The sequence below is a fragment of the Oncorhynchus keta genome, unplaced genomic scaffold (genome assembly GCF_023373465.1).
Source record: "Oncorhynchus keta strain PuntledgeMale-10-30-2019 unplaced genomic scaffold, Oket_V2 Un_contig_9417_pilon_pilon, whole genome shotgun sequence".
NCBI classification, from domain to species: domain Eukaryota; kingdom Metazoa; phylum Chordata; class Actinopteri; order Salmoniformes; family Salmonidae; genus Oncorhynchus; species Oncorhynchus keta.
In genome coordinates, this window is record NW_026290530.1 from 122,501 (window position 1) to 137,124 (window position 14,624).

Genomic DNA, 14,624 nt, shown 5'->3' on the forward strand with positions numbered 1-14,624 from the left:
TGTGTGTGTGTGTCCAGTTTGTGTGTGTGTGTGTGTGTGTCCAGTGTGTGTGTGTGTCCAGTGTGTGTGTGTGTGTGTGTCCAGTGTGTGTGTGTGTGTCCAGTGTGTGTGTGTGTACAGTGTGTGTGTGTCCAGTGTGTGTGTGTGTACAGTGTGTGTGTGTCCAGTGTGTGTGTGTGTGTGTGTGTGTGTGTGTTTGTCCAGTGTGTGTGTGTGTGGGGGTGTTGTGTTTGTGTGTGTGTGTGTGTGTGTGTGTGTGTGTGTGTGTGTGTGTGTGTGTGTGTGTGTGTGTGTGTGTGTGTGTGTCCAGTGTGTGTGTCCAGTGTGTGTGTGTTTGTCCAGTGTGTGTCTGTGTGTGTCAGTCCAGTGTGTGTGTGTATCCAGTGTGTGTGTGTGTGTGTGTGTGTGTGTGTGTGTGTGTGTGTGTGTGTGTGTGTGTGTGTGTGTGTGTGTGTGTGTGTGTGTGTGTGTGTGTGTGTGTGTGTGAGAGTCCAGTGTGTGTGTGTATCCAGTGTGTGTATTATTTACAGGTTATTATTGTGTGTGTGTGTGTGTCATGTTATTTTAGGGACACTGAGTCACCAACACCCCAAAGATGAAACCCTGGGTAGAGGGGCTCAGTGAATGTGGAGGTGAATGTGATCAGGTGGGTCAGTGTGTCAGAGGAGGCTCTATAGAAGGACAGAGTGCCGGCTGGCCAGTCCAGATACACTCCTACTCTGTGGGAGCTGGAGGAGGGGACGTCTATGGTAGTGGGATTATAATTGTGACAGGCAGAGTAACTGTTGTCACAGCAGTACAGACTCCAGGACTTGTCATTGTGTCCAAGACAACAGTCCTCAACCCTTCCTCTCCTGTTGATTCCTTTATATGTCACTCCTATATCAGCCCCTCTTCCACTCCACTCTACCTCCCAGTAACAGCGCCCAGTCAGACCCTCTCTACACAGCACCTGTCCACAGTCCTCAAATCTCTCTGGGTGATCAGGATACGGCTGCTCCTCTGTCCTACATGTCACCTTTCTGTTCTCCTCAGACAGAGAGAGGTGTCTGTTTACTGTGTTTAGGTCCAGTGTGAGATCACAGACATCTGATGGATGAAACCAGACACAATATTAGAAATCATCATCATTCACATTAGAATGTTAACTCACTTTTCACTAATTCATTTAATGTAGATGTTTCTAGGTATCAAAAGGAGAAGTTAAGGTAACTTGAGACTTGTTGAATGATCATATGTTATACTGTATGGTAATATAAAACACACTTATTCCCATGAATTAGACACACACACACACACACACACACACACACACACACAGTTTACACACACACACACACACACACACACACACACACACACACACACACACACACACATGCATAAACACAAACACACATTTTAATGTAACAGAACAGTCCACACACATATCACACACACACAGTGAGGTACACACATTTAGACACATTTCGTATGTACACACACACAAACACACATTGTCAGTGAGCAACTCTTTATAAACTTTGTGTTGATTTCTGCTTCTGTAGAACTACAGCTGATATTTAATATGACCAAGTCAGTAATGATGGTGGTCTTTGACTTTGACTTAACTTGAATTAAGACTTATTCTTAGTCAAATTCTTCACAGCAGTCAACACTCACATTTTCTAAGTCCAGATTTCATTCTGTTCTCTCCACCATGTTCCACGCTGTAGCAGTAAGCAGAAGGACAGACAGTCATTGAGGAATACACAGAACCACACCACATCTATTTAGACAGTGAGGTATCACATTTAGATTGCACGCACGTATACAGTCCACACCATATCTATTTAGACGTGACATCACGGTCAATGTTTGTCTGTGTGTGTCCAGCATGTGTGTGTGTGTAGACAGTGAGTGTGTCCAGATTGTGTGTGTCCAGTGTGTGTGTTGTGTGTGTGAGTGTGTCCAGTGTTTGTGTGTGTCCAGTGTGTGTGTTTGTGTCCAGTATGTGTTTGTCAGGTGCGGTGTCAGTGTCCAGTGTGTATTGTGTACACAGTCCATATGTCCAGTGTGTTTGTGTGTGTGTCAGTTGTGTGTGTGTGTGTGTGTACAGTTCCAGTGTGTGTTTATTTACACATACATAGGAACACACTTGTACACAGTACACACACTCACACCCAGTCAGCATATTTTGTCCAAGTGAGTGGTAAGAATGCTTGTCTTAACCAGCCTGATAAGTCAAACATGTCTGATATGAACATTGACATAAACCCTCTACATATTTTGAGTTTCTCCAGTCTGCAGTGTGGATCCTCCAGTCCAGCAGAGAGCAGTCTGACTCCTGAGTCTCCTGGGTGATTGTAGCTCAGGTCCAGCTCTCAGGTGTGAGGGGTTTGACCTCAGAGCTGAGACCAGAGAAGCACAGCCTTCCTCTGTGACTAGACAGCCTGACAGCCTGCAAAGAGTCAAATCATATTAAAATCACACTGATATTCTTGGTGGTGAGAATAGTGACAGTATATATTTTCAACATATTCAGATATATCAGTGTCCTGAAAGCTGCAATATCTATTAATAAATTAACATATCATTATTATAAATGATCAAAGTATTGCCTGTTTTCCCAAGAGAAAGAAATATATAGTGCCACAGAACTGAGTAGACTGACCAGACCAGTTTAAAAAGATGAATCAGTCAAAAGACAGACAGTGAGGAATGATTTAGATTTTTGACGTATACAGTGTTCACCATATCTATTTAGACAGTGAGCTATCAGATTTAGATTGTATTGAGTATACAGTCCACACCATATCTATTTAGACAAAGGTGTCAGCATTTAGATTGTGTTGAGTATACAGTCCACACCATATCTATTTAGACAGTGAAACTAACATTTTAAATGTTTCTCTGTACACCAACATTTTGGATTTGAGATCAAATGTTTGATTCTGAGGTGACAGTATATAATGTCACCTTTTATTTGAGGGTATTTAAAGTTTTAAATTTTTAAATTTTTTCGGGGTTTTTTAACCAAACAGGCTGTTGAGAAAAGTTCTCATTTGCAACTGCTCCTGGCCAAGATAAAGCTTTCAGTGTGAACAGACAACACAGATTTTACACATGGAGTCTCCTCATAAACAAGTCAATAACACAGTTAGAAAAAAGGGGAGTCTATATACATTGAATGCAAAAGTTTTTTGAGGAAAAGGTTGGCGAAAAAATTACAATTTTGCAAATTACACTGGAGCTGATAAATGATCAATGGTAATGTACACAAATATTGTTTTGCAAAAGAGCAGAATTTTTAAAAAATAAAAACAGTATGGGGATGAGGTAGGTGAAAATGGGGGGCTATTTTTACCGATAAAAAGACTATGTTTTACAGCTGCAGCGATCAGTTAGCTGCTTATATAGCAGATGTTTGGAAAGAAAAGATAAAAGTTTCAAACTTCAAAGCCATTATCTGTGAGTGCCCAGATGCACAGGCAGCAAGATGCAACATCATTGATATATACAGAGAAAATTTTTTGAGGCCCATGGATTGAACCCTGTGGCACCCCCATAGAGACTGCCATAGGACCGTGACAGCATGCCTCTCCGAGTTGACACACTGAACTCTGTCTGCAAAGTAATTTGTGAACCAGGCATATCATTGGAAACAAAACATGCTAACTGAGTCTCACCATTAAGAATATGAGGATTACAGAGTCAAAACATGCTAACCTCTCACCATGAAGACAGAGACTACAAAAAACATCTTTTATCGATCTCACCATTATGATATCATTTAACAGAGACTACAACAAAACATGCTGAAACTCACCATTGCACAACAGAGGCTACAACGAAACATGCTAATGGTCTCACCATTACCAATAACAGAGACTACAACAAAACATACCTTTAATCAAGACCTTAGATAGGCACCTCTCAGGATGGATATAACAGAGTCTACAACAAAACATGCTAACCTCTCACCATTACCAATAACAGAGACTACAACAAAACATGCTAACCTGGGGATCCATTACCAATGAAACAGAGACTACAACAAAACATGGTAATACCATTACCAATAACAGAGGCTACAACAAAACATGCTAACCTCTCACCATTGTAACAGAGTACAACAAAACATGATTTCTCACCATTACCAATTTTGAGACTACTTTCAAAACATGCTAACCTCTCACCATTTGGGTAACAGAGAGAACAACAAAACATGATAACCTAGCTCACCATTTGGTAACAGAGAGCAACAACAAAACATACTAACCTCTCAGAAATACCTTAATAAAGAGGCTACAACAAAACATCTAACCTCTCACCATTACCAGTAACAGAGAGTACAACTGGGAAACATGCTAACTTGTTCTCCATGGACCAATAACAGAACTACCAATAATAACAGAGGCTAGTTGGTCAGGATGACGTCTATGAGGGTGCCCTTGTTTACAAATAAGGGTTGTACCTGGTAACCTTCACCATTTGTGTGAGATTGAGGCACAAGCAAAACATTGTAGGACTCTCACCATTACCATATCCCAGAGGTACAACGTAAAAACATCTAAGCTAGATCACCATTACCAATAACAAACTACAACAAAACATGATAAGCTCACCATTACCAATAACAGAGGCTACAACAAAACATGCTAACTACCATTCTAACAGAGACATTTTCAAAACATAGTTCTAACTGTTTCACCATTACCTGAAGAGACTATGACAAAACATACTTTCTCAGGCTATCTAACAGAGCTACAACAAAACATGCTAACTCCTCCCCATTACCAAGTTATATCAGAGGCTAAAAAAACATACTAACCTCTCACCATTTAACAGGTGGTCTTCTTTGAGCCAGGATTCAGACACTCAAGGACATCAGGGTTAGCAGAGTGTGCTAAAGCAGTAATTAAAACAAACTTAGGGAGGATCCACATGAATGTTGACATGCATGAAACATAGGCTTTACATATCTGTTTCACCATTTAGTGAAATAAAAGCACTTTATTCACCATTTAGTCCCCCATTAGGAAGAACATCCAAAACACATTCTGACAAACTGCAAATTAATAGTCTATTAAAGTAGTCAAAAGTTTAGTATTTGGTCACTGCAGGCATGAACATATGGGACTAAATACTAAACTTATGACAAAAATAATTGATCCAAAAGATTATGATTAATCAAATGGGAGAATAATAATGAAAGTGTTTTAGATTTATAAACAAAAATATATATGTATGAAAATACCTTTAAATAAAAGGTGACACTCTGTACTGTCTCCTAATTTGAAACATTCTATCTCAAATCGAAAATGCTGGAGCACAGCACCAAATTTAAACTGTAATCTTCACTGTCCAAACACATATGGTGTCTGGTAAACACATGTGGATCTGGGAACAGTTATCACTTGTTGACCAACTACAGGAATACTGACCTCAGAGTCTCCAGTTTACAGTGGGGATTCCCCAGTCCATCAGAGAGCAGCTTCACTCCTGAATCCTTCAGGTCATTGTTACTCAGGTCCAGCTCTCTCAGGTGTGAGGGGTTTGACCTCAGAGCTGAGACCAGAGAAGCACAGCCTTCCTCTGTGACTCCACAGTCTGACAGCCTGCAAAGAGATCATCATGACTTCACAAACACACTGTTAATTTAACAGCAGTAGTGTAGAAGGACAATGGCAGATGCATTTGGTTTATTCTCTCAAACAGCATATATTCATCTTCCGTCTCCTAGAATTGTATGGTCATGTTGTTATACTAATGTGAAAATCATTTATTCATATGTTTTTCAAAATAACAATATTATTCAATATTATAATACATATTTTTGATCAACTGAATATTTCTTCCTGATGATTAGTTCTTATATGTCATTTTATTTACTCACAGAACAGCTCTGGAGGCTTTGACCACTGGCAGAAGCCTCAGAAGACCTTCCTCTGATCTGGAGTATTTCTTCAGGTCAAACACATCCAGCTCCTTTTCTGAAGTCAGCAACACAAAGACCAGAGCTGACCACTGTGCAGGTGACAGTTTGTGTTCTGAGAGACTTCCTGATCTCAGGTATCTTTGGATCTCCTCCACTAGAGAATGGTCATTCAGTTCATTCAGACAGTGGAACAGATTGATGCTCCTCTCTGGAGAGGGATTCTCCCTGATCTTCTTCTTGATGTACTTGACTGTTTGTTCATGGCTCTGTAAGCTGCTTCTTGTCTTTGTCAGTAGACCTCGTAAGTGCTTCTGATTGGACTCCAGTGAGAGGCCCAGAAGGAAGCGGAGGAAAAGGTCCAGGTTTCCCGTCTCACTTTGTAAGGCTTTATCCACAGCACTCTTGTAGAAAGTAACTTCAGGCTTGTTGTTTGTTTGCAGTTCGTCCATTAGATTCTCATTGTTGTTGATGAATGAGAGGAACACATATACAGCAGCCAGAAACTCCTGAATGCTCAGATGAACAAAGCAGTACACCTTGTCCTGGTACAGCCACATTCCTCTTTAAAGAGCTGTGTGCACAATCCTGAGTACACTGAGGCTTCATTGACATCAATGCCAGCCTCTTTCAGGTCTTCTTCATAGAAAATCAGATTGCCCTTCACAAGCTGTTGAAAAGCCAGTTTTCCCAGTGACAGAATGCTCTCTTTATTCCAGTGTGGACCTGTCTCTTCTTTCCCAAGATACTTTTCATTCTTCTGTTTGGTATGAAACACCACAAGGTGTGTGTACATCTCAGTCAGAGTCTTGGGCATCTCTTCTCTCTTATGTTTCAGCATGTGTTCAAGGACTGTTGCAGAAATCCAACAGAAGACTGGAATGTGGCACATGATGTGGAGGCTCCTTGATGTCTTTATGTGTGAGATGATTCTGCTGGCCAGGTCCTCATCACTGAATCTCTTCCTGAAGTACTCCTCCTTCTGTGGGTCATTGAACCCTCGTACCTCTGTCACCTGGTCAACACACCCTGAAGGGATCTTATTGGCTGCTGCAGGTCGGGTAGTTATCCAGAGGAGAGCAGAGGGAAGCAGATTTCCCTTGATGAGATTTGTCAGCAGAACATCCACTGAGGTTGACTCTGTGACGTCCCAACAGATCTTGTTCTTCTGGAAGTCTAGGGGCAGTCGGCACTCATCCAGACCATCAAAGATGAACAGAACTTTGTACTTGTTGTAGATGGAGATTCCTGATTGTTTGGTTTCCATTGAGAAGTGATTAAGAAGTTCAATGAAAGTGTGTTTGTCCCCTTTCATCAAATTCAGCTCCCGAAAAGGGAATGAAAATACAAATTGGACATCCTGATTTGCTTTTCCTTCAGCCCAGTCCAGAATGAACTTCTGCACAGAGACTGTTTTTCCAATGCCAGCGACTCCCTTTGTCAGCACAGTTCTGATACGTTTGTCTTGTCCAGTTAAGGGTTTGAAGATGTCGTTACATTTGATTGCAGTCTCTGGTCTTGCTTGTTTCCTGGTTGTTGTCTCAATCTGTCTCAGCTCATGTTCATTATTGACCTCTCCTGTTCCACCCTCTGTGATGTAGAGCTCTGTGTAGATCTTATTGAGAAGTGTTGGGTTTCCTTGTTTAGCGATCCCCTCAAATACACATTGAAACTTCTTCTTTAGATTAGATTTGAGTTCACGTTGGCAAATCTCAGCAAGCTCATCTGCATCTAGAAATAACACAGAGGATATTAATGTTACGTATGTTTTAATGTCTACAGTATTGTAGGACTGTTATAAAGTTGTACATTATAATCATTTATTATCTTAACTGACTGTCTAAATCTGTAAAAGTTTTTATAATGAGTTACAGACTGGTGAGACTGATTATATTATTATTGGTATTATTGATGGTATTATTAATGTTGTTCTCAATCTCTCTCTAAATTAATCATTGTCCTTAGTGTCCACAACACATCCCTGCTGCTACTTGATGAGGTCACGTTTGTTTATTAAATTATTCACATCTAGGTGTTGTGTTAAGCTGCTACAATATCATTGAGTTACACAGCTACTTTAGCTGTACTTTAGCTACATCTTTTAAATGTTATAAAACATCATTCAACATGAGGCAAACAGATCTTACATTTCTCCAGTGTGTCAGCAAGCTCATTCTGGTTCATTTTCCTCAGGATGTGCAGTGTGATCTTCAGAGCTGCCTCTCTGGCACTGCTCTCCTGCTTCTCATCTTCAGCATCCACCACTTCCTTATCCTGCTTCTGACTCTCAAAGCCTTCTGGGAGTTCTGGACTAAGAATCCTCTTGAACATCTTCAGCTCGTTCTTCACAAATGTCATAATTTTCTCTTCAAGCAACTGAAATAAATAAAGTAAATAAGTTAAGCAAGAGAAGAAATGCTTTCTCATTAACACATTAATGAATGATTGACAGATCAACTTTACTTAAGGTAAACAAAAACAAATGTACATAACAGGACCACATACACTGAATATGGAGGCCAGGTCTGTTTGATGACTCTGGGAAGACTGACCACTGAGAATCTCTGACTCTGATCTCTCCTGTTGGTTTCTGTGGACAAAACATGAGATTACATCTCCTCATCCAGGGAGTACACACACACACACACACACACACACACACACACACACACACACACACACACACACACACACACACACACACACACACACACACACACACACACACACACACACACACACACACACACACACACACACACACACAGGGAGGGAATGTTGTGTTTGTTTAATATTGTTTTAGGACTATGAAAATGGACAAAAGGATGAGCCTATGGATTATGAAAACAACAACAATAAATGGGAAAATGGGAGGAGAAATGACTAGAGACAGTGTTGTTTAACTCACTGACCAGGACCCATGAGTTCTTCTTACCTTTGTTCAGTAGAAAAGTCTCCCTCTCTAAACTTTATAGGTAGATCCATAGACCGGTCACTCTTCATGGACACACAGCTGGGAACAGGGGAGGCTGGTCTCTCCTGCTTGATTGGGCTTCAACACAACAGAGACAAACATTACATCTCTCATCTACTCTGAGCTCAGATGGGAAACATAAGAAGAGTTTCACAAATATAACTGACTTCCAGACGTTAGTTAATGGCGCGAGCAGTGTGTCATTTTTTATGACGAAATTCAATTTAGCGTCGCGAGCGTTGTAGTCAGTCTGTCAGCCCCGCTAAAAGGCTGGTGTCGTTACTCTGCTTCTCCGGGGGATGTTGAGGTAAATTTACTAACCGGGAGGGTTGAATGATGTAATTTATTGGAGGGCTGGAAGACGCACTCTCGAGGTTGTTTACTCACAATATCAGATATTAAGATGATTGTTATAATGAATGTTTACTGAGGTTGAGGTTCTGACTAGTGATTATTTACCCGGGGTTCAATACCTGCTATTGAGGCGCCCTGAAAATAATATTCAAAAGTTCGGTCCTTGGACACAGAGGGGTTAAACACTAAAGTTACCATCCATCTAGTGAAGAGAGGAGAACCGGACAGAGGTAGCCAGCATCCGTCAACGAGCCTCACCGGGATTTAACAGGTGGAAGAAACAACCGGGGAGCTCCATCGGTCCACAAGAAATGCAGACAGCCGGTGATGATGTAGTGGTAGCTATGGTAACTAGGATGCTGCTGGTAGAGTAGCTATGGTAACTAGGATGCTGCTGGTAGAGTAGCTAGCTAGCTTACCGAGCTGTACCGACTAGCTAGGATAACTAGGATGCTGCTGGTAGAGTAACTAGCTAGCTTACCGAGCTGTACCGACTAGCTTGGTTAGTTAGCAGGTCGTTCGTCTGTCCCTCGTCTCGATGATGATGATGAATCCGGTGAACCACAAAATGAAACAAGGACAGAGAGTGAAAAGGATCTGGCTACACTCATACTGTCCCTGACCGTAAAGAAAAAAGCAAATTGAACAATAAACTTCGGTGTCTCAACACTAAAACAAACTCCGTCGTTATTCCCCAAGATCACCTCAGTCCACTCTGCGCGTAACCGGCTTGGCGCCACACCGAACGGGGACGCGGACGGTTCTGTACGGGGACGCGGACGGTTCCAGAACGCGGACATGATCAGTGCAACACAATCAACTAAACCCAGTCTTTACAGTGGGTTACATTAGTAATATTCATTTTTTATCATTTTTTATTATTATGTAAAACAAACATTCTATGTTTTTTTATAACAATATGTTGAGATCTGGGACCATACCCACAAAGCGTCTCAGAGTACAACATTGGTCGTATAAGTGCTGAGAATAAACACATTTGACACTTATGGGTATAAATTAAAGCTATGCATGAAGTCTCTAGTCCCACCTAGTCGGTAGATATTTAGGACACCTGGTGAGCTGTCCTAAGTAGTTAAGAGTTAACAGCAGGTGTCTTGATAATACTATAGAATAATGCAGTGAGTCAGTGGTTCCTGCGCCACATGTAATTGCTTTGTAGTAGTTAAAAATAATGTTTCACATTTCTATATGATCAATTCGATAAATAATGTAGACCTACATGCAACAGTATGTCTTGTGCTTTTGGCAATGATTTATGTATAATAATTATGTAAACAAGTGATAAGTATGTCTGTGGCGGAAGGTAGCCTCGTGGTTAGAGTGTAGAGGTGGCAGGTAGCCTCGTGGTTAGAGTGTAGAGGTGGCAGGTAGCCTCGTGGTTAGAGTGTAGAGGTGGCAGGTAGCCTCGTGGTTAGAGTGTAGAGGTGGCAGGTAGCCTCGTGGTTAGAGTGTAGAGGTGGCAGGTAGCCTCGTGGTTAGAGTGTAGAGGTGGCAGGTAGCCTCGTGGTTAGAGTGTAGAGGTGGCAGGTAGCCTCGTGGTTAGAGTGTAGAGGTGGCAGGTAGCCTCGTGGTTAGAGTGTAGAGGTGGCAGGTAGCCTCGTGGTTAGAGTGTAGAGGTGGCAGGTAGCCTCGTGGTTAGAGTGTAGAGGTGGCAGGTAGCCTCGTGGTTAGAGTGTTGGCCAGTAACCGAAAGGTTGCTAGATCAAATCCCTGAGCTGACAAGGTAAAAAACTGCCCCTGAACAAGGCAGCCATTGTAAATAACATTTGCTAACCATGTGTATGTGACCAATAACATCTGCTAACCATGTGTATGTGACCAATAACATCTGCTAACCCTGTGTATGTGACCAATGACATCTGCTAACCATGTGTATGTAACCAATAACATCTGCTAACCATGTGTATGTAACCAATAACATCTGCTAACCCTGTGTATGTAACCAATAACATCTGCTAACCATGTGTATGTGACCAATAACATCTGCTAACCATGTGTATGTGACCAATAACATCTGCTAACCCTGTGTATGTGACCAATGACATCTGCTAACCATGTGTATGTAACCAATAACATCTGCTAACCATGTGTATGTAACCAATAACATCTGCTAACCCTGTGTATGTAACCAATAACATCTGCTAACCCTGTGTATGTGACCAATGACATCTGCTAACCATGTGTATGTGACCAATGACATCTGCTAACCATGTGTATGTGACCAATAACATCTGCTAACCCTGTGTATGTGACCAATAACATCTGCTAACCCTGTGTATGTGACCAATAACATCTGCTAACCCTGTGTATGTGATCAATAACATCTGCTAACCCTGTGTATGTGACCAATAACATCTGCTAACCCTGTGTATGTGACCAATAACATCTGCTAACCCTGTGTATGTGACCAATAACATCTGCTAACCCTGTGTATGTGACCAATAGCATCTGCTAACCCTGTGTATCTGACCAATAACATCTGCTAACCCTGTGTATGTGACCAATAACATCTGCTAACCCTGTGTATGTGACCAATAACATCTGCTAACCCTGTGTATCTGACCAATAACATCTGCTAACCCTGTGTATGTGACCAATAGCATCTGCTAACCCTGTGTATCTGACCAATAACATCTGCTAACCAGGTGTATGTGACCAATAACATCTGCTAACCCTGTGTATCTGACCAATAACATCTGCTAACCATGTGTATGTGACCAATAACATCTGCTAACCCTGTGTATGTGACCAATAACATCTGCTAACCCTGTGTATGTAACCAATGACATCTGTATGTATGTGATCAATAACATCTGCTAACCCTGTGTATGTGACCAATAACATCTGCTAACCCATGTGTATGTAACCAATGACATCTGCTAACCATGTGTATGTAACCAATGACATCTGCTAACCATGTGTATGTCAATGACATCTGCTAACCATGTGTATGTGATCAATAACATCTGCTAACCCTGTGTATGTGACCAATAACATCTGCCAACCCTGTGTATGTAACCAATAACATCTGCTAACCCTGTGTATGTAACCAATAACATCTGCTAACCCTGTGTATCTGACCAATAACATCTGCTAACCCTATGTATGTGACCAATAACATCTGCTAACCCTGTGTATCTGACCAATAACATCTGCTAACCCTGTGTATGTAACCAATGACATCTGCTAACCATGTGTATGTAACCAATGACATCTGCCAACCATGTGTATGTAACCAATGACATCTGCTAACCCTGTGTATGTGACCAATGACATCTGCTAACCATGTGTATGTAACCAATGACATCTGCTAACCATGTGTATGTGATCAATAACATCTGCCAACCCTGTGTATGTGACCAATAGCATCTGCTAACCCTGTGTATGTAACCAATGACATCTGCTAACCATGTGTATGTGATCAATAACATCTGCTAACCATGTGTATGTAACCAATGACATCTGCTAACCATGTGTATGTAACCAATAACATCTGCTAACCATGTGTATGTAACCAATAACATCTGCTAACCATGTGTATGTGACCAATAACATCTGCCAACCCTGTGTATGTAACCAATAACATCTGCTAACCCTGTGTATGTGACCAATAACATCTGCTAACCCTGTGTATGTGACCAATAACATCTGCTAACCCTGTGTATGTGACCAATAACATCTGCTAACCCTGTGTATGTGACCAATAACATCTGCTAACCATGTGTATGTGACCAATAACATCTGCTAACCATGTGTATGTGACCAATAACATCTGCTAACCATGTGTATGTAACCAATAACATCTGCTAACCATGTGTATGTGACCAATAACATCTGCTAACCCTGTGTATGTGATCAATAACATCTGCTAACCATGTGTATGTAACCAATGACATCTGCTAACCATGTGTATGTGATCAATAACATCTGCTAACCATGTGTATGTAACCAATGACATCTGCTAACCATGTGTATGTAACCAATAACATCTGCTAACCATGTGTATGTGACCAATAACATCTGCTAACCCTGTGTATGTGACCAATAACATCTGCTAACCATGTGTATGTAACCAATGACATCTGCTAACCATGTGTATGTGATCAATAACATCTGCTAACCATGTGTATGTAACCAATGACATCTGCTAACCATGTGTATGTAACCAATAACTTCTGCTAACCATGTGTATGTAACCAATAACTTCTGCTAACCATGTGTATGTGACCAATTTGATTTATATCTGGGAATAAGTTTGTTCATGTGTTGGCTTTAGGTTCATTGTCCCCAAGTGCCCCCACATTGTCCCCACAGTGACCCCACAGCGCCCCAAGGGTCCCCACAGCGCCCCCAAGTGTACTGCTAGGTTTTACACGTTAATAATATATATCTGAACTTTACAAATGATACACTTGTGACATCAATATTTCAATATTTAAAAACTAATTCAAAACTGTAATATGACATTAGTAAGTCATATTATTAAGGTTACAATTGAAAATGCTTGTAATCTAACACCTCCTGCCTCAGACCACTAGAACAGCTGAGTAATCTAACACCTGCCTCAGACCACTAGAACAGCTGAGTAATCTAACACCTGCCTCAGATCACAAGAACAGCTGAGTAATCTAACACCTGCCTCAGACCACTAGAACAGCTGAGTAATCTAACACCTGCCTCAGACCACTAGAACAGCTGAGTAATCTAACACCTGCCTCAGACCCTAGAACAGTTGAGTAATCTACCACCTGCCTCAGACCACTAGAACAGCTGAGTAATCTAACACCTGCCTCAGACCACTAGAACAGCTGAGTAATCTACCACCTGTCTCAGGACCACAGACCACTAGAGCTGAGTAATCTACCACTCAGACCACTAGAACAGCTGAGTAATCTACCACCTGCCTCAGACCACTAGAACAGCTGAGACCACCTGCCTCAGACCACTAGAACAGCTGAGTAATCTACCACCTGCCTCAGACCACTAGAACAGCTGAGTAATCTACCACCTGCCTCAGACCACTAGAACAGCTGGAGTAATCTACCACCTCAGACCACTAGAACAGCTGAGTAATCTACCACCTGCCTCAGACCACTAGAACAGCTGAGTAATCTACCACCTGTCTCAGACCACTAGAACAGCTGAGTAATCTACCACCTGCCTCAGACCACTAGAACAGCTGAGTAATCTACCACCTGCCTCAGACCACTAGAACAGCTGAGTAATCTACCACCTGCCTCAGACCACTAGAACAGCTGAGTAATCTACCACCTGCCTCAGACCACTAGAACAGCTGAGTAATCTACCACCTGCCTCAGACCACTAGAACAGCTGAGTAATCTACCACCTGCCTCAGAC

The 14,624-nt window shown here is 41.6% G+C and overlaps 1 pseudogene; it reads right to left on the bottom strand.

Moving 5' to 3' along the window:
• Positions 1-452: 452 nt before the first annotated feature.
• LOC127927105 (NACHT, LRR and PYD domains-containing protein 3-like) lies at positions 453-9,969 on the bottom strand (annotated as a pseudogene).
• Between the last annotated feature and the right edge of the window lie 4,655 nt (positions 9,970-14,624).